The sequence below is a fragment of the Rhineura floridana genome, chromosome 2, assembly GCF_030035675.1.
Source record: "Rhineura floridana isolate rRhiFlo1 chromosome 2, rRhiFlo1.hap2, whole genome shotgun sequence".
NCBI classification, from domain to species: domain Eukaryota; kingdom Metazoa; phylum Chordata; class Lepidosauria; order Squamata; family Rhineuridae; genus Rhineura; species Rhineura floridana.
The window spans coordinates 130,576,720-130,595,064 of NC_084481.1; the positions used below are offsets into that span (position 1 = coordinate 130,576,720).

Consider the following 18,345-nt stretch of genomic DNA (forward strand, 5'->3'; position numbering starts at 1 on the left):
AGCTAATTGTGTATATCTTTCAGTGTGTTATATGTCTAATCTTTTTGTGCTGCACACTGTGCATAGCAGTTACACTTCTTCAGTGGAAATTAGCCATTCAGGATAGGGTCACTAATAGTAAAGCATATGTAGTTTTTCAGAATTAATTTCATTCCCCCCCAATATTGGAATAGGTAGACCCGAATTATAGTTAAGATATCTTAAAATAATGTATACATGAACAAAGAATCATTTCCTTTTGCTTTTTACTTTGAGGAGCACCCATCAATGATTTGCAAGTTGGACACGAGAAATTTATTAGGCATGTGAAACACATTTTCATTCTATACACAGTACAGAGAATTTGTGTCTGTTTTTATAGATGAAGGCTATCAAATGTAGTTAGTTTGTATTTTGTTTGCATTGCATGCCAGTATTCTTTTTAACAGTTTGAACATATGTTTGAATGTATATGGGTGTAACTGACCTGTATTGAAATAGAATGTGTATGCCTTTTCAGAACTGTTAGCTTTAGTGTAGTTTGCTTAATTCTTTTTTAAGCAACCATTTTGTAATTAGAAAGTGCTTGAAATGTTGGACAGAAAACATTGTCAGATCAAAAATGGATATTACATCTTAAATTGAGATTTACAAGAGATCTTAGGTCACATACTACAAGACTGAATGCATCATGCTCTCAGTCTCCACGGGGTGAAGGGAGGAGGAAATGGATGACAGTCATGCTGTTTATACAGCACCTCCTGCTGTCAGATTCATAAAGAGAAACGAGCATTTACTTTGAAATAAATTGTTTAGTTCTGAGCTAATGGAGATCTACAACAAGTAATGAGGAATCAAGCAAAGTAGCTAAAAAGGAGCCTTGTTTCAGCAGATGTTTGACCCATTTTAACACTGAAAAACCCACACACACAATCCTTATTTTTACAGTTTTTACTTCATTTGTAAGGCAAGTTTGTTGCAAAACATAGAGTAGAAATGATCTAATAAAGGCAATATTCTCTGTAATGACAAATATCTGTGAAATGTAATTAAGCTTTACAATAATTATAATTGTGCACCAAATTAATATAAAACAGATGGCATCTGCTACTCTTAATACTTTGGGTTTTAAGAATAATAAACTAGTAATAGTGAAGGTCTGAGTTTCATTCTGAGACTGTTTTGGTTTTTGAAAAGCAGAGAGACAATTTTATACTTATTTCAATGTTTAGAAGTAAAAAAGGTAAAATTGGCAACTATAAATTAGAGAAGTTACACCTGGGTTGAGAAGTGTAACATTTACTGTGGCCATCACTAGTTCTAAGTTACAATTATAACAGTACAGTAAGAATAAATAGCAGTGAAGTCCATATTCATTTGCTCTTTTAAAATTACTTAACATTTTAAAACAGGAATCTTCTAATCACTTTCTTTTCATTAACCATGTTCTAAAATATCATTTCTGTTTTTTCTTCTCCATAATACATAGTTAAGAAAAAACACTGGCTGTGGCCCATAGAACAGTGTCCAATAGTTTACATGCACTATTCCCCCCCCCAGGTTTCTCTTCTATTTATTTATTACATTTATATCCCACCCTTCCTCCCAGCAGGAGCCCAGGGTTGCATTCACTTCCACCTTGGAAAAACTATTTACTCTTCAAGGTCAGAGGACCCTTTGCAGTAACATTCAGCGTGTGCAAAGGGGTCCAGTTTGAACGGAGAATCAGACTTGCAAGTGCTTTGTGCTCTTTTACTGGACTGTTTGGATCACAGGCCATTGTTAAAATTAACTAGTGCCCATGTGTACAATCCATAGATATGCCCCAATGTACAGCAGCAACCTAACTGTTCTTTAATGCATCAGCAGAAGGAACCAGACCTGGCATACCACGCAGTACCCTTCTGTTCTTGCCAGGATTGTGATGGTTCAGACTAGTTAATCCACCCAAACAAGAATGTGGCTGCACTAGTATGTGTCATGGGTACCTCATCCATACTTAAACTGTATGTTTTCCTCAGCTTTGATAAACTAGCACATTAGGTCAAAAGGCTTTAGTGAGTACTGCTTTGGCTGTTAAATAGATTTGAGAGGCCCTCTTTTTTGATGTGCAGCGTGATGTGCTGTGTGTGCTCAGATCAAGGTGTACCTTGACTGTAGCTGTACCCAGCCTTTGTTTTCTGTTATCTTCCAATGTTATCCTTTTAAATTTAAAACTCAAATAAAATCAAGCATTAGAATGTTGAATTAATACCTTCCACTTAATTTTGTTCTATTTTGCATATAGACAAAACCTATCCAGGAGTAGGTTTTTTAAAAGTTCACTCTAATTTTCATCAGTCTAAATTAACATGTACAAAGTGCAGTCACAACATATTGCTTTCCCTAGAGGTCTGGTTTACCTGCCAGCAGTAGGGTGTATGCTAGCAGCTTGTTGCATCTTGCCCTTTTGCGTGCAAGGATCTGAAAATATTCAGTTCACAAAGGAACCATTTTCTGCCCTTGAGTCCATGTCATAAAGAGTATGAATAATCTTTACTTGCCTTTTACTGAAAATTTATAGGGTATATTGAGGAAAGATGATACTTGTTGGGAAGGATTCTTATGACCCCTTGAAGACAACAGATTTATTTAAAAATAAAAATGAATAAAAATACTATTATCATAGTTATATTTTATATTCTTAGAAATCATACCTTGAAATAACAATGTTCTGTGACAATTTAATTGAGCTATGTAACTGAACATTCCCCTTAAAATCTGTGAACACTCCTGAGAATTTTAGATTTTCACATGGTGGTGTCTTGTAGTGTTAAAATGAATGTGTGTTTAAAGCTATCGTTTTCTTGATTTGCGCATCTAATTTAGATCTAAAAGATCACACTTTGTTTTCTATATGTAACCACAAATATTATAAGATAGCTAATAGCCTTGCTTTGACACTAAGTTATTTAAATGCATTTTCTTCAAGCCAAGATTTCTGCATGATGAAATTGTTCAAAGCTATGCCAGGAATATTAAAAATTCATTAGTAAGTGGAAATAGCATAAACATGCAAGCATGAAGTGCAGTTAACACTTCTAGTGAAGGGGCTGTCTTGTCTCATTAGCATTCTTGATATGTAGTTGTGCTGTTGGTGGGGGTGTTGAACAGGAATGTCATTGTGCTGAGCCCCAGTGTTTGGGGACAAACACTACAGTGGAAGGAACGTGTGAAAAGGCCATAGTATGATCAGTGAATGAGGAAGGCTGTGCGTTCCCTGTGCTTCAAGCAGGGAAGCTGTCATTCACAATCCTAACACAGCTAAACAGAGGCCAAAGAGAAGACTGGAATACCTTTTTAAATGATATTAATGATTCTTAACCATGTTTGTCCTTTAGGCTTACATAATAGTAAATAATTAGTTCTGTCTGTCACTAAGATCAATGAGGCACAAAACATGGGTAAGGTGACACAAAGGGTAAGTGGGGGATCCAATAAAAGATATTACCATAGCCATTTTGTATCTCTCATTCTATAAAAATAAAAATAGCTACAGTTTTCCATATCAAACTAAAACTAATACTTGTTCTGAGAAAAAGAAAGAGGTAGTATCTCCAACCCATAGAACTCTTCAAACTTTTTCAAAGCTGTTCTAAAGTTCACTTCCATCATATTAAGAAAACTAAAATTATTATAACACTTACTTATATATTATTGAATTTTGTATTTTAGGTATAGGCCAAGGCTTAAGAAAAAAATGTTCTTTAATAGATAAATCAGAGAAAAAGTTGTGTTCAGTAGTATATAACATTATGTTTAAAAGAATGTCTAATATGCCAAAGATTTTTAAAACATGAAATGGGCAAGCATATTTTTCTTAATCTCGGCAATTTTTCTGTTACCAGTAGTGGGAGGCTTTTGTATAGTCTCAGATCCTATTCATTATAAACAAAGCAGTAAAACAAACATCATGCCAATATTTTAATTTCATACAAATAATTTTTCCATTTTTAATTCTGTAAACAGTTTTATTTTTCTCAGCATCCACCTATACCTGTTATATAATTTGATAAACAGTCCTATCTTGAGTTCAAAAGGTAGTTTTTTTATTTTAAAAAAACAAGATTTGCTTGTTTGTGTCAAGAAAAAGTAGACTTTATTTGGCATTTTTTAGCTCTTTGATTTACAGTTGCTGCACTTAAATACTTCCCTCTGATCATTTTTGTTAGACATGAATAGCAAATGCTCCACATAACTCCCTTTGTTTATTTTAATCTCTCAGTGGTTCAATTCAACCTTGATATCAGGTTTTGATGATGATGATATATCATGTTATTAGTACATTATAATTAATTATAGACTTTAAGTATTGAAATATTTTGCATAATAAGTGCTATGTTGAAGTCTTTTAACATATCTCACATAGAGCGTTTTACAAAACTTTATATTTTACAAAACTTTATATTGATGATGGAGTTGTACAAAGTTCTGTGTGGTAAATTATTTTTTGAAAATAAACTTAGAAAGCAGATAAAGGTAATGTTATCTAGCAAAAAGATTCAAGTGAAATACATTTTGCAGTTTATTACAGATTCTAAACTTCATTGTTTTGACTAATATTTTCAACCTTCTCAGGAAAAAAATGGTCAGTACCAAGATTTAGACAAGCACAGTGTTGAAGTGCTGGTGCGTACTATGATTTTTCTGTACACAGTATAAATACAGTGGCAAGAACAACAATCTTTGCATCTTTGTGGAGTAGCCTAGTATGAAAGGAGGCAGCTTCATAAAATAATTTACTATTAAAAGAAACATTTTTGTTTAACTGCCAGACTTTCTACTAAACCTGTAATATAGCAACATAGGTTCATATTAAAATAGCATTAAAATTGTGTTTCATCAATTTGTACTTAAAAATACACTCACTTTCATTGTAGGTTTTGATAAGTGATGTTTAAGTTGCTTTTTAAATTTGAGCTGTGCTTATACGTTTTCATGCAACCAAGCTGCATTCTAGTTACTAGAAGTATTTTAAGAACCTTAAACTTGTGTCTTTTCCAACGTGTCATGCCTTGAGCAGGCCTAACATCAGTTAAATGAAGTGAAAATTGCATTCTTGTCTTGATAGAGATGAAAATGGATTTCTGGTCATGAAATAGATGTAGTTGTCACTTTTTAAAAAAGGTGTCAGCAGTTTGCTTCAGCGACTAAGGTGCCAATTCAGTATGACAGTAAACTTGTGATCTGAGCAATCAATAAAATGCTTCAATAACTTCTGCTTCATTACACTTATAATAAGAAGCTATAGATCTGTGGCACATAAAATGTTGATAAAGACTATGTGTGGGGACTGGCTGTAATAGTTTGTCTTAAGAACACAGCAAGTGCAATGTTGCCATCTAGAGTTTATGCATAGACAATTATTCTAAGAGGAAAAGCTTCAATGATAATATAAGCTTTGATCGTGAAAACTCGGGGTTTTTTGTCAATGATGCACAAATATATGGAATAATTCTTTGCTTTATCAGAAAATTGTCTAGGCCATGGGAAAATAAGGCATCCTTTCTTTGAATAATGTGTGGTACATGTTTTCCCATTCCCCTTTCAATGGCCTTTAAATTAGTTTCAGTATGAAGGTATTTTCACTGTCACATGCTGTGATGAAAATGTAAATATAATTATTTTATTTAGCCATTAAGCAATAGTTTTAACAATTGTGAGGTGAAAAACAGTACTAGAAGCTTGACAGAGATGGTTCAGATTATGTCCAAATTTTATTTTATTTTTCTCTGACATCTCCAGGTAAGGCTGAGAAAGATTTCTGTCTAAAATCCTAGAGAATTGCTGCCAGTCAGTGTAGACAATGCTGAGCTAGATGCACCAATGATATGACTTGATATAAAACAGCTTCCTATGTGCCTAAGGAAACAGAAATAAACCTATAGGGTAATTTGAAACTATAATAATCTGCTTGTGCAGCAGACTTCTGCTCACACAAACCGGGCCTCCCTTCTTCTCCTCCCTGCACTCTCAAAATCTCCAGAGGGTGACCCTTTGGAGCAGATTGGGGGCATGGTGGCCTGCAGAGAGGAAAGGGAATTCATGTTGCTGGTACAACACTGGAGATCACTTCTATTATTTAAATATATTTAAAAGTGTGAAACAGGGTTGCTGGACTACTTGCATCATCCACAGGTTGCCCAACCTCACCTCAGATCTCAACAGGAGACAATAGGAGACAGCCTACCAACACATTCTAAAGTCTGGTTCCACACCAGGCATCATTTCTGCTAATCCCCTCCTCATCACTTTCCGACCTCTTTTTTTCTCTTTGTTTTTATGGTATGGGGCCTCTGAATCTTGACATGGCTTAGGGCCACAGAAACCCTGCTCCTATGCTTTGTTTGGCTAACTTCACCTAGTGGGTGTGGCCCATCTCAAATGCAAGGTGCTTCTTGTGGAGAGATTGTGGTGTGAGAGGACCTGGCTGTAAAGATTTTGGACTCCTTGAACATTCTGTATTTCATCACCAATTAAGAAGGGAAGAAAAGTTGGATCATTGCACCAATAGATGCTTTTCACAATTGCGGGAGAGGCAAGAAACTCTGTAATACCTCAGGTTTGGATTTCATGTCATTCTCTCTGCCCTGCTCCCCAAGTTCTCAATTTCATGTGATTCCCTAGCTCTGAAATGTGGGTACACTGCATCCCTTCCTGGATGTTTTTGAAAGGGAGTAGTTCCTGTGATGATAATGATTTTGTCTGTCTGTTTGTTTTTATTTTCTTATGCCCTGCCCTGCCTCCATGAGAGCCCAAGTGACTAGTTCTAGGGCTGATATGCCACTACTGAGAAGGCCATACTTCATGTGGTGGCCCCTCAGCCATATTCACTGAGGGCATTACTAGCAGGGCTTTCCCTGAGGATCTTAAAACCCAGTTTGGTTTGTACTAGGCAGGTCTGGTGCCAACATCCAGCCAGTTTGGGCCCTGGCCAACAGCTCCTGCAGCCCAAAGGGGCCATCAGGGTTCCCTCTTTGGAATGGGAGTGTAGAACTCACTCCACAATCCGTGGCAGTGTTGGGTCATACAGAGCTCTCAGGCCTAGCTGTCTTACCTATCTGTCACATTAGCATGTCATTGTGCGTGCCCTGCATGATGTGTGTGCATGCCTGCCATCAGTCAAGATGGCAGTGAGGGCATCCCTAAAGGTTGGCACCCCCACCGCCATCTTGGGTAATGGCAGGTGCACACATGGGGTGTGCTCATTGACACCAGAGGTATATACAAGTCCCGTACCACCTGTATCAGGAGGGGTGTTGGGGTGAACTTCACTGCAGGCCTGGGCGGGCTGGTGCCCTGGGGCCCAGTCATAACTGGCACTGGTCCTGGTACTAGGAAAGGTCCTCTTTCACATGCTTGGGTTCTAAGCCATTTAAGGGTTTGTACACTAGTACTAACATAACACCTTGAATTGGGCTTGATAGCTCTCTGGTAGCCAGTGTAGTGCTTTCAGGACCAATATTTAAAGTAACCAGGAGAAATGTGTAAAGAGACTGACAATATATATTTTAGATAGCAAAGCATGTTAAAAATTAGATAAAATATAGTTCACCCTTTAAATTGTATGTGGATGTAATTTAATTGATTTTTTAAGGGATGGAATAGAGCTTTGTTTAAGCAAGGTCTACAAAGTTTACATGATTTTCAAGAGTAAAATATTAAAACCCAGTACCATTGGAATTTGAGTTACAAGTGTATATTATTGAATGCATACATGAAAAGAATAGCCTTTACAATTTTAACCCAGTTTCTGTTTTTGAAAATGTGACTGTTAAAGAAATGTAATGTTAACAGACTGCTTTTATTATGAAACTAAACTAAATTCTTTGGAAGTATCAGTTAAGATAAAAGATAATCACTTTCATTGGTTTTAATTTAACTCTTTTGAAAAGCCACCAAAATAAATTTTAAACCTTTTGATTATATTGAAAAGAAACTATTACATTTGAGAGCCTTGAAAGTAATTACAGAATTCTTCCATTTAAAGACTGTGAAAGTAAGACTTGACATATTTCCTTTAAATTACTCAACCACCTACAGGCATTATTGCCTCCGACTCTTTTGAATTTAGAATAAATTTTATATTGTTAAAGCGGCAATGTGAAAGTGTGTGCTTGATAGATTCCCTGAACAGCTTCAACACCCACAGGTATTATTTGTAAGAAAACAATCATGCAGAGTCTTCAGCTGGTTAGAGAGGACACAGCATTCCATCTTCACCTGACATCCTATCTGTTCTGTCGACATCGGGTGCCCCCTGCCTGCCACCTACTCCTCCCAAAACAATGCTCACAGAAAGAGATTTGTGTGAATGGACAAGAATATGAATGTTTTTTTAAGGGAAAAAAGAATCTGAACGACATAAAAGCCACGTTGTTAAGGAGGTGGAGAAAGGCAACAAGAAAGACTGTCATGAGGATTGATTTGTATTTTGCACATTCTCATCTAATTAATCAATGTTAACTTTGACTTGCAAAATACTGCTCATGTATGATTATTCAGAACCCTGCAAACAGATTGATTACAGGAAGGAAAGTGCCTAACCAAAGAAGCTATGTGCTTTAATTCCTTAGAAGTATTTATTTATATTAAGCAGACAAAATTTTAATGAACATTTAATTTCATTTTTTAAAAAAAGGATTATGTGAGAATGTTCAAGCTTTAGGTTTAAGCAGTTTGATCTTATTTTGGTGTCCAGATATTGGATCCTTAATTAAGTTCTGTTTAATTAAATGTGTGCTATATTCCAGTTCTGAACTGGTGACTGAAATTGGTCATGGACTGGATTTAGGTTTTATGCAGATAACAAAAGTGCTCCTGGACTAACAATAAGTATTCACTGCATTTTGTACGTAGTTGGACTCCCCTTGAAAAAATCATATATGCAGTTTGGGGTACCTCTAGAATCCTGTTTTGCTCCTGGATTCTCAAGTAATGGTGGTGACTAGGAGTGTTTTCATGCAGCATAAGCTGGTTAGCTGACTGCTCCTCTTTTGTAGAGAAGATGGATCTGCCATGGTCGCACCAGCAGAGGGATTTAAATGCCATCCTAACCCCCCACCCCAGGACATCCTGTGCATATGTACTGAAGTGTAAGTCCCATTGAGTTCAATAGGGTTTACTCTCAGGTACATGTACATAGGATTCTAGCTTAATTTGCATCAAAATTGGATTATTCTGGGTTGACAGAGGGAGCATCTCAGATGTGTTGATAAACCCAAGGTTAATGGTCCTGGGAGATTTCAACATTCATGCAGAAGCTGCTAAGTCTGGGGCAACTCAGGACTTCATGAGTGCCGTAACAACCACTGAGTTGTTCATTGGACCAACATGTGGCAAGTCACACTGGATCTGATCTTCTAGACTGTGCAGCAAAAAAGTAATCTGAGAGTGGGGGATTTTAATCTTGTCATGGTGGAATCACCTCTTGCTTTCCCCCAGTGGCTTTCCCCCTTGGCATAATTGGGAACATATTGGAATAGTCTGCCTTTGGATATTAAAGGATCCAATTCGGTTTTCAGATGGCTCTGGGGCAGTGGTTCTCAAACTGTGGTCCGTGGACCTCCTGTGGTCCACAAGCTTCATTCAGGTGATCCGCAGCATGTCTGTGGGTTTGTGGTTGAAAACGGGAAATGGCACATCCATCATATTAAATATTCATATTGACTTTAAAGTATATTTTACTGCTTCTTTTATTTTTATATTGCATTTTATTGTATTGCAATTTGAATTCTGTGGAATACAAAAGTAACTGAACACTAGCGAGTGCTCACTGTTGAGCTTACTCAGTGGCAGTGAAGTCAGCAAAGAAGAAATACCTTGCTGTTTCCATTGCATTCTCACTATGCCATCTGGCAGAGCTTTTCTGGGTAGTAGAAGACCTTTTGCATTTTGGCCCAAAGGAGGGAGTATAATTGATGGTGGCCTACTGTCACTTATTCACAAAACATTTAGAGAGTAAAATAATTTGTATCCACTGGGACCTTGACTCTGCTATTACAGCAGATGAATTTCAAGAGGTATTTAGAGTGCAGTCTAGTCTTGTTTTGTGGGATGAATTTCAGTTCATACAGTTCAAGGAAATGGACAAAGGGACTTGGATTAGTGTGGACAACTGCGTGTACTCTGGACCTTTGGCCCTCATGGCTGATTAAAACTAGCAAGGAGGGGACGGCCAGCTGGGCCAGAGATCCCTGTATGATTAAAGGCATCAGTGCTAAGGCCACTCTTAAAAATATCCTCCCTGGATCCAGAAAAAATAAATAACTATCATCTGGTCACAATCGTCCCTTTGTTGAGCAAGATTCTTGAGCAGGTGATTGTTAACCTGCTGCAGGCTAACTTGGATGAGTCAGATGTTCAAGATTCATTTCAATCAGGATTTAGGCCTGATTTTAGCATGAAAACTGTTGTGATCACCCTGTATGATAACCTCTGTCAGGAGAGAAACAGGGTGAGTGTGACCTTGCTGATTATCTTTGATGTCTCAGCAGCTTTCGATACTATCTACCATGGCATCCTCTTGGACTAGCAATCTGGATGGCACTGCTTTGCAGTGGTTTTAGTCTTATTTGGACAACCATCTCCAGAGAGTGCTGCTTGGGAGATGCTGCTTGACCCCATGGAGCCCTCACTGTGGGGTTCCACAGAGATTGATCTTATCTCCCATGCTGTTTAATATCTGTATGAAACTGCTGAGCAGTGGCGTCACTAGGGTTGGTGTCACCCAGTGCAGTAACTCATGGTGTTACCCCCATGGACCTCCTTCCGTACCAGACCATACAGAATCCTTAGTAATGTTTTTTGTACTAATGTTACTCGTAAATCGTAATTTCCGTATATCACTGAATGTAATGGCAATAATAGTGACATAAACAACTAGCAAAATTAAAATTGCACCTTTAAATTACAATATCATATGCACAGCCTAAATGTATTTACATTTATACATAGTTTCATGTGGTTAAAGTGAAAATTCGGTAAGAAAACAATAGAATTCAAAGTAAAAACGTTTAAGAACTACATCAAAATTATGTTCATTTTAACACAAACACAATTCTTTGTTATGTTTACTCAGAAGTCCCATTAATTTACAGCACAATCCTAACCATGTCTACTCAAAAGTAAGTCCTAATGAATTCAATGAGGTTTACTCCAGGTACATGGGATCAGCATTCCTTTACTCCCAGAAAAGCAAGTATTGGATTAAAGCTTTCATATTGGAAAGGTTTTCAAAGCACTGCCCTCTCCAACAGCCCAGGGTCTGACTGCGTGCTACACACAAGAGAAAAAAAAAACTTTAACCCATATTCTTATTATATGGCCCTGGGAAGATCTATTGCCTTGTTAAGCTGAGTTGGGACTCTGAAAAATGATTGTCAAAGTTGACTTTGAAAACTGGGCAGCACTTGACAGTGAAGAACTTGGAGGTGTGTGTCTCTGTGTGGTCACTTCTACTCCTTGTTTTTGAAGTATCCTGACAAAAGTGGTGACTTCCTCTTCAGTGCACAGTTAAACTATGGAATTTGTCCACAGATGTAGTTATGGCCATCAACTTTGGTGGCTTTAAAAGAGGATTGGACAAATTCGTGTAGGATAAGGCTGTCAACAGCTACTAGTCCTGATGACTATTTACTACTTCCAGTATCAGAGGCAGTATGCCTCTGAACATCAGTTGCTGGGAATCACAAGTAGGGGGAGAGGGCTACTGCAGCCAGGTCCTGCTTGTGGGCTTCCACTAGGGTTGCCAGGTCCATGGCCTGAGACTGATCCTGTATCTTTAGGACAGCCTTTCCCAACTAGTGGGCCACCAGATGTTGTTGGACCACAACTCCCATCAGCCTCAGCCAGCATTGCCAATGGTCAGGAAAGATGGAAATTGCGGTCGAACAACATCTGGTGGCCCACTAGTTGGGAAAGGCTGCTTTAGGAGAAGAGAAGGTCAGCCAAGTGCAGGAGTTCTTGCAACTCTGTAATGGGAAAAACCACAAGGTGGTCTCCCTCTCCCCTCCACACCTTTAAAGATACAGAAGACCTCTTGGTTGCCAGGCCCAGCCTCCAAGAGGTCTTCTGTATCTTTAAAAGTTGTGGAGGGGGGAGGGAGACCACCTTGTGGTTTTTCCCATTACAGAGTTGCAAGAACACCTGCACTTGGCTAACCTTCTCTTCTCCTAAAGATACAGGATCAGGATCAGGCCATGGACCTGGCAACCCTAGCTTCCACAGGCATCTGGTTGGCCGCTATGAGAACAAGATGCTGAATTAGATGGGTCTTTGTCCTGATCCAGCAGAGCTCTTCATATGTTCTTTTGTTGTCCAACCAGCAAGCAAGAAGCAATCATCAGTTTTTCTGGGGTCAGAGCACCTCAGACAGCCTCAATCATGAACTTCTTAAGATGTACTGATGTCTGGAGCTAAGCTTGGAGTTCATTGGTTTTTTCATGGTCTTTCCTGCAGTGCTGTCCCATAATGGCCCACTTGCAGCTCTCAGAAGTGTAGTCCTGCAAAGAGACTATTAAGTTGCTGAAGCCCAAGGCAGTGCCTAGCAACCATCTGCTGTACCCTGCGAGTACTTACCTGCTTTTATCTGCCTACCTGCTTGTCAGTCTGTTTTCAGGCAGAATTGTTTCCACCTGCAGCTCTCAGAGGTGTGGCCTAGCAAGAGGATATGTAGCTGCAGAAGCCCAAGGCAGTGCCTGTTTGGTGCCAATGAGGGACCATGCTTATACAAAGCTGGCAGGGTCTACCTCAGCTGGGGTGAGGGGCTTCTGCTGTTGTAGGTATATCCTAGTTCCCTCAGCCTGGCATAAATACAAGTTGGATTGCACCTTAATTTGTCTGAATGTATGTCCATTTAAAACTGCCTTGAATATTGAGGATAAAAAACAAGCAATAACAATGAGGGAGATAAAGATGAAAAAGAGGACAGACCTCCTGTACCTTTAATTAATATCATTTGTAGACCACTTCCCATCCAGGATCCCAAAGTGGCATACAGAATAAAATCCAACATTAACATGTTAAAAACATATAAAATCAAACAAGTACTGAAATATATATAATATTAAAATATCAACAGCAAAGAACAAACAAATGCCAGGGATATGCACAGTATCTAAAATGGGCCAGTGACCCAGCTGGGGAAAGCCTGAGCAATCCAATGTGTTTTTCACACTTTTTCAGAAGCACTCTACTGTGGATGCCTCCCCTTATAGGAGTGGGGAAAGAGCATTCCAAAGAATCAGTGCCACTACAGAGAAGGCTTGTTTCTATGTCATCAACAAGCAACACATCATAAAGTGGGATGACCCTAACAAGGCCTCTTCTGATGACCTTTATGTCCTAGCAGGTCTGTATAAGGTGCTCCTCTAGGTATCCAAGTCCTGAGTTCTTTAGGGCTTCATACATCAGCAACAAAACTTTTCAAATGGTTCAATAGCTAATAGGCAGCCAGTGCAGTGCTTTTAGCACAGGCGTAACATGCGCACGACTGGATTACAACAAACATCTTGTCTGTGCCCTCAAGCCTCAAAAACTGAAACAGATCCCATAAAACTAGGTAAGACTCCATTGGACATCCATCTGATACTGTATCAATAGTATCAATTCAAGTTGGCATAGGTTTTATCTTCAAAGTGTTTTAAAATTTGTCACAGCATGACTCAAGAGTGCAAGCATTCAATTTGCTGGGGTATATGAGAATAATCACGGCACCACTCGGAAAAGCAATGCTGGATGGCTACTCAAGACTGTGATGGAAGCAGCAAAACAAGCTTCTCTGCAGCCTTCACTGCCATGCAGTAGGTGCAATTATGCGCTCTAGCACATGTCCAGTTGGCTTCACTTTGAATCTTACACCACTTGCACTTTAGTTTTCGTTGTCCTGGTATACCGCAGAAACCCAGAAAGCAATCTGGGCTCTACAGTGCAGGACAGGATAATTGGGGGCAATCATGTCAAGCGCCCACCCCCATCTGCATTCCATAGTGACACAAAGACCTCAACAGGATCACCACCGGCTTTGGTTTTGGATTCCATAAGTCTCCAAGGGCAGACCATCTTAATAGGTCCCCCAATTCTACCGAAGGTGACTAGTACTATAAGTCCAAGCTTTACCAGAGAGTGGTCTGACAGTAACAATGGGGTGAGTTAAGCCCCCCTCAATGTCCAGATTGCCCTGTTCACACACTGAGGCAAAGACCAAAACAAAGGTATGCCCTTCCTTACACTTTGGCCCAGACAGAGAGCCGCAGGGTTGCAGGCCATGACATTCCAATGCAGCTTCAGTGTGGATACTGAAGTCCCTCAAAACAAATGTAATGGGGTTCTCAAGCTTGAGACCATCTCTGCCTGCTCAGTTAGGGTGGTCAGTACACCAACAGCATCCCCAGTCTGTCTCATTGCCCCAGTGTCATTTACAGGCCCTCACAGCCAACAGCAAGCCGCCCCCCCACCTGTGTCTCTCTTACAGCCCTGCCTCCAACAATGGCCCAATATAGAGGGCTGCTGGAAACTGCTGATTCACTTGTAGTCCCCTCCAACAGAAGCCCTCTGACCAGTTCAGTAAGTCTACTCAAGAGGAAGAAGATGCCACAAAGAGGTAGCAAGCAAATAACAAGCACAGTCTCTCAGTTCAGGCGCCTGGTCTTACTTAAGAACATAACAACATAAGAAGAGCCTGCTGGATCAGGCCAGTGGCCCATCTAGTCCAGCATCCTGTTCTCACAGTGGCCAACCAGGTGCCCGGGCGAAGCCCACAAGCAGAACCCGAGTGCAAGAACACTCTCCCCTCCTGAGGTTTCCGGCAACTGGTTTTCAGAAGCATGCTGCCTCTGACTAGGGTGGCACAGCACAGCCATCACGGCTAGTAGCCATTGATAGCCCTGTCCTCCATGAATTCGTCTAATCTTCTTTTAAAACCATCCAAGCTGGTGGCCATTACTGCATCTTGTGGGAGCAAATTCCATAGTTTAACTATGCGCTGAGTAAAGAAGTACTTCCTTTTGTCTGTCCTGAATCTTCCAACATTCAGCTTCTTTGAATGTCCACGAGTTCTAGTATTATGAGAGAGGGAGAAGAACTTTTCTCTATCCACTTTCTCAATGCCATGCATAATTTTATACACTTCTGTCATGTCTCCTCTGACCCGCCTTTTCTCTAAACTAAAAAGCCCCAAATACTGCAACCTTTCCTCGTAAGGGAGTCGCTCCATCCCCTTGATCATTCTGGTTGCCCTCTTCTGAACCTTTTCCAACTCTAGAATATCCTTTTTGAGATGAGGCGACCAGAACTGTACACAGTATTCCAAATGCGGCCGCACCATAGATTTATACAACGGCATTATGATATTGGCTGTTTTATTTTCAATACCTTTCCTAATTATCCCTAGCATGGAATTTGCCTTTTTTACAGCTGCTGCACACTGGGTTGACATTTTCATCGTGCTGTCCACTACAACCCCAAGGTCTCTCTCCTGGTCGGTTACCGCCAGTTCAGACCCCTTGAGCGTATATGTGAAATTAAGATTTTTTGCTCCAATATGCATAATTTTACACTTGTTTATATTGAATTGCATTTGCCATTTTTCCGCCCATTCACTCAGTTTGGAGAGGTCTTTTTGGATCTCTTCGTAATCCCTTTTTGTTTTAACAACCCTGAACAATTTAGTATCGTCAGCAAAGTTGGCCACTTCACTGCTCACTCCTAATTCTAGGTCATTAATGAACAAGTTGAAAAGTACAGGTCCCAATACCGATCCTTGAGGGACTCCACTTTCTACAGCCCTCCATTGGGAGAACTGTCCGTTTATTCCTACTCTCTGCTTTCTGCTTCTTAACCAATTCCTTATCCACAAGAGGAGCTCTCTTATTCCATGACTGCTAAGCTTCCTCAGAAGTCTTTGGTGAGGTACCTTGTCAAATGCTTTTTAAAAGTCTAAGTACACTATGTCCACTGGATCACCTCTATCTATATGCTTGTTGACACTCTCAAAGAATTCTAATAGGTTACTGAGACAGGACTTTCCCCTGCAGAAGCCATGCTGGCTCTGCTTCAGCAAGGCTTGTTCTTCTATGTGCTTAGTTAATCTAGCTTTAATCATACTTTCTACCAGTTTTCCAGGGACAGAAGTTAAGCTAACTGGCCTCTAGTTTCCGGGATCCCCTCTGGATCCCTTTTTGAAAATTGGCGTTACATTTGCCACTTTCCAGTCCTCAGGCACGGAGGAGGACCCGAGGGACAAGTTACATATTTTAGTTAGCAGATCAGCAATTTCACATTTGAGTTCTTTGAGAATTCTTGGGTGGATGCCATCCGGGCCTGGTGATTTGTCAGTTTTATTGTCGATTAAGCCTAGAACTTCCTCTCTCATTGCCACTATTTGTCTCAGTTCCTCAGAATCTCTTCCTGCAAATGTTAGTTCAGGTTCAGGGATCTGCCCTATATCTTCCACTGTGAAGACAGATGCAAAGAATTCATTTAGGTTCTCTGCAATCTCCTTATCGTTCTTTAGTACACCTTTGACTCCCTTATCATCCAAGGGTCCAATCGCCTCCCTAGATGGTCTCCTGCTTTGAATGTATTTATAGAATTTTTTGTTGTTGGTTTTTATGTTCTTAGCAATGTGCTCCTCAAATTCTTTTTTAGCATCCCTTATTGTCTTCTTGCATTTCTTTTGCCAGAGTTTGTGTTCTTTTTTATTTTCTTCATTCGGACAAGACTTCCATTTTCTGAAGGAAGACTTTTTGCCTCTAAGAGCTTCCTTGACTTTGCTCGTTAACCATGCTGGCATCTTCTTGGCCCTGGCGGTACCTTTTCTGATCTGCAGTATGCACTCCAGTTGAAGTTCTAATATAGTGTTTTTAAACAACTTCCAAGCATTTTTGAGTGATGTGACCCTCTGGACTTTGTTTTTCAGCTTTCTTTTTACCAATCCCCTCATTTTTGTGAAGTTTCCTCTTTTGAAGTCAAATGTGACCGTGTTGGATTTTCTTGGCAATTGGCCATTTACATGTATGTTTAATTTAATAGCACTATGGTCACTGCTCCCAATCGGTTCGACAACACTTACATCTTGCACCAGCTTCTGGTACCCACTGAGGATTAAGTCCAGGGTTGCCGTCCCTCTGGTCGGTTCCATGACCAACTGGTCTAGGGAATAGCCATTTAGAATATCTAGAAACTTTGCTTCTTTGTCATGACTCGAACACATATGCGGCCAGTCTATGTCTGGGTAGTTGAAGTCACCCATTACTACCACCTTTCCTAGTTTGGATGCTTCCTCAATTTCATATCTCATCTCAAGGTCTCCCTGAGCATTTTGATCAGGGGGACGATAGATCGTTCCCAGTATTAAATCCTTCCTGAGGCATGGTATCACCACGCACATCGATTCTGTGGAGGAGTCCACCTCTTTTGGGGTTTCGAGCTTGCTGGATTCAGTGCCTTCTTTTACGTATAGAGCGACTCCGCCACCAATACGTCCTTCCCTGTCCTTCCGATATAGTTTATATCCAGGGATAACCGTATCCCACTGGTTTTCTCCATTCCACCAGGTCTCGGTTATGCTCACTGTATCAATGCTCTTCTCTAAGACCAAGCACTCCAGTTCTCCCATCTTGGTTCGGAGGCTCCTAGCATTAGCGTACAGGCACTTGTAAGTAGTGTCTCTCTTCAAGTGTCTTTGGCACTTGTGGTTTGGCCTGTGGTAATTTTGCTCTTCTGAATTTATATCCTGTGCCCCTGTCAGCTCTTCACTGAGACAGCAGTGTCGGTGGGGGTGCAGGCAGGGCTGGAGATTCCTTGGTAATTGCCAGGCCATAAGTCCTCAGCCGGCAGCTTGGCTATAAATCTGCCAGGCTAGCAAGGAGGAAGCAAGATAAGGGCAGAGGCCATTCAAAGCTTACGTGCCAAGTCAGAAATCCAGAAGAGACATCAGTGAAGGTCCGGGTCTAGTTTGCCGAGAGATCAGTCCAAGTCAAGGTTCAGGGGATAGGAAGACACACAGTGGTCACGCCTGACGTTGTAGTCAGCAACAAGCTGAAGCCAAGGTTTGACTTTTAAGGAGCAGGTTTGTCAGCAGGTGTGAGCCATCAGCGTTTTGGCCTTAAGTGGACAGGCCTGCCCCTCTTCTGCCTGGCCTTCTGTTGTCTACGTTCTGCAGGTGAGGGGGGAGTCTCCTGTTCACTGTCTGCGTCTGGCTGAAGGGCTTCAGCTGTGTCTGGGGTGCTCTGCAGCTGAGGGGGAGAAGGAGCTGGGTTCTCAGGAGTTTCCTCCGTTTCTCCTTCTGGGTCTGCTGCTTCTGGGTCTGCTGCTGTTACTCCCAAG

At 40.4% G+C, this 18,345-nt stretch overlaps 1 protein-coding gene across 1 annotated transcript in view; it reads left to right on the top strand.

Annotated features, from left to right (window-relative positions):
* Positions 1–18,345, top strand: part of DCDC1 (doublecortin domain containing 1) — a 574,603-nt gene that overhangs the window by 103,454 nt on the left and 452,804 nt on the right. The window lies entirely within an intron of this gene.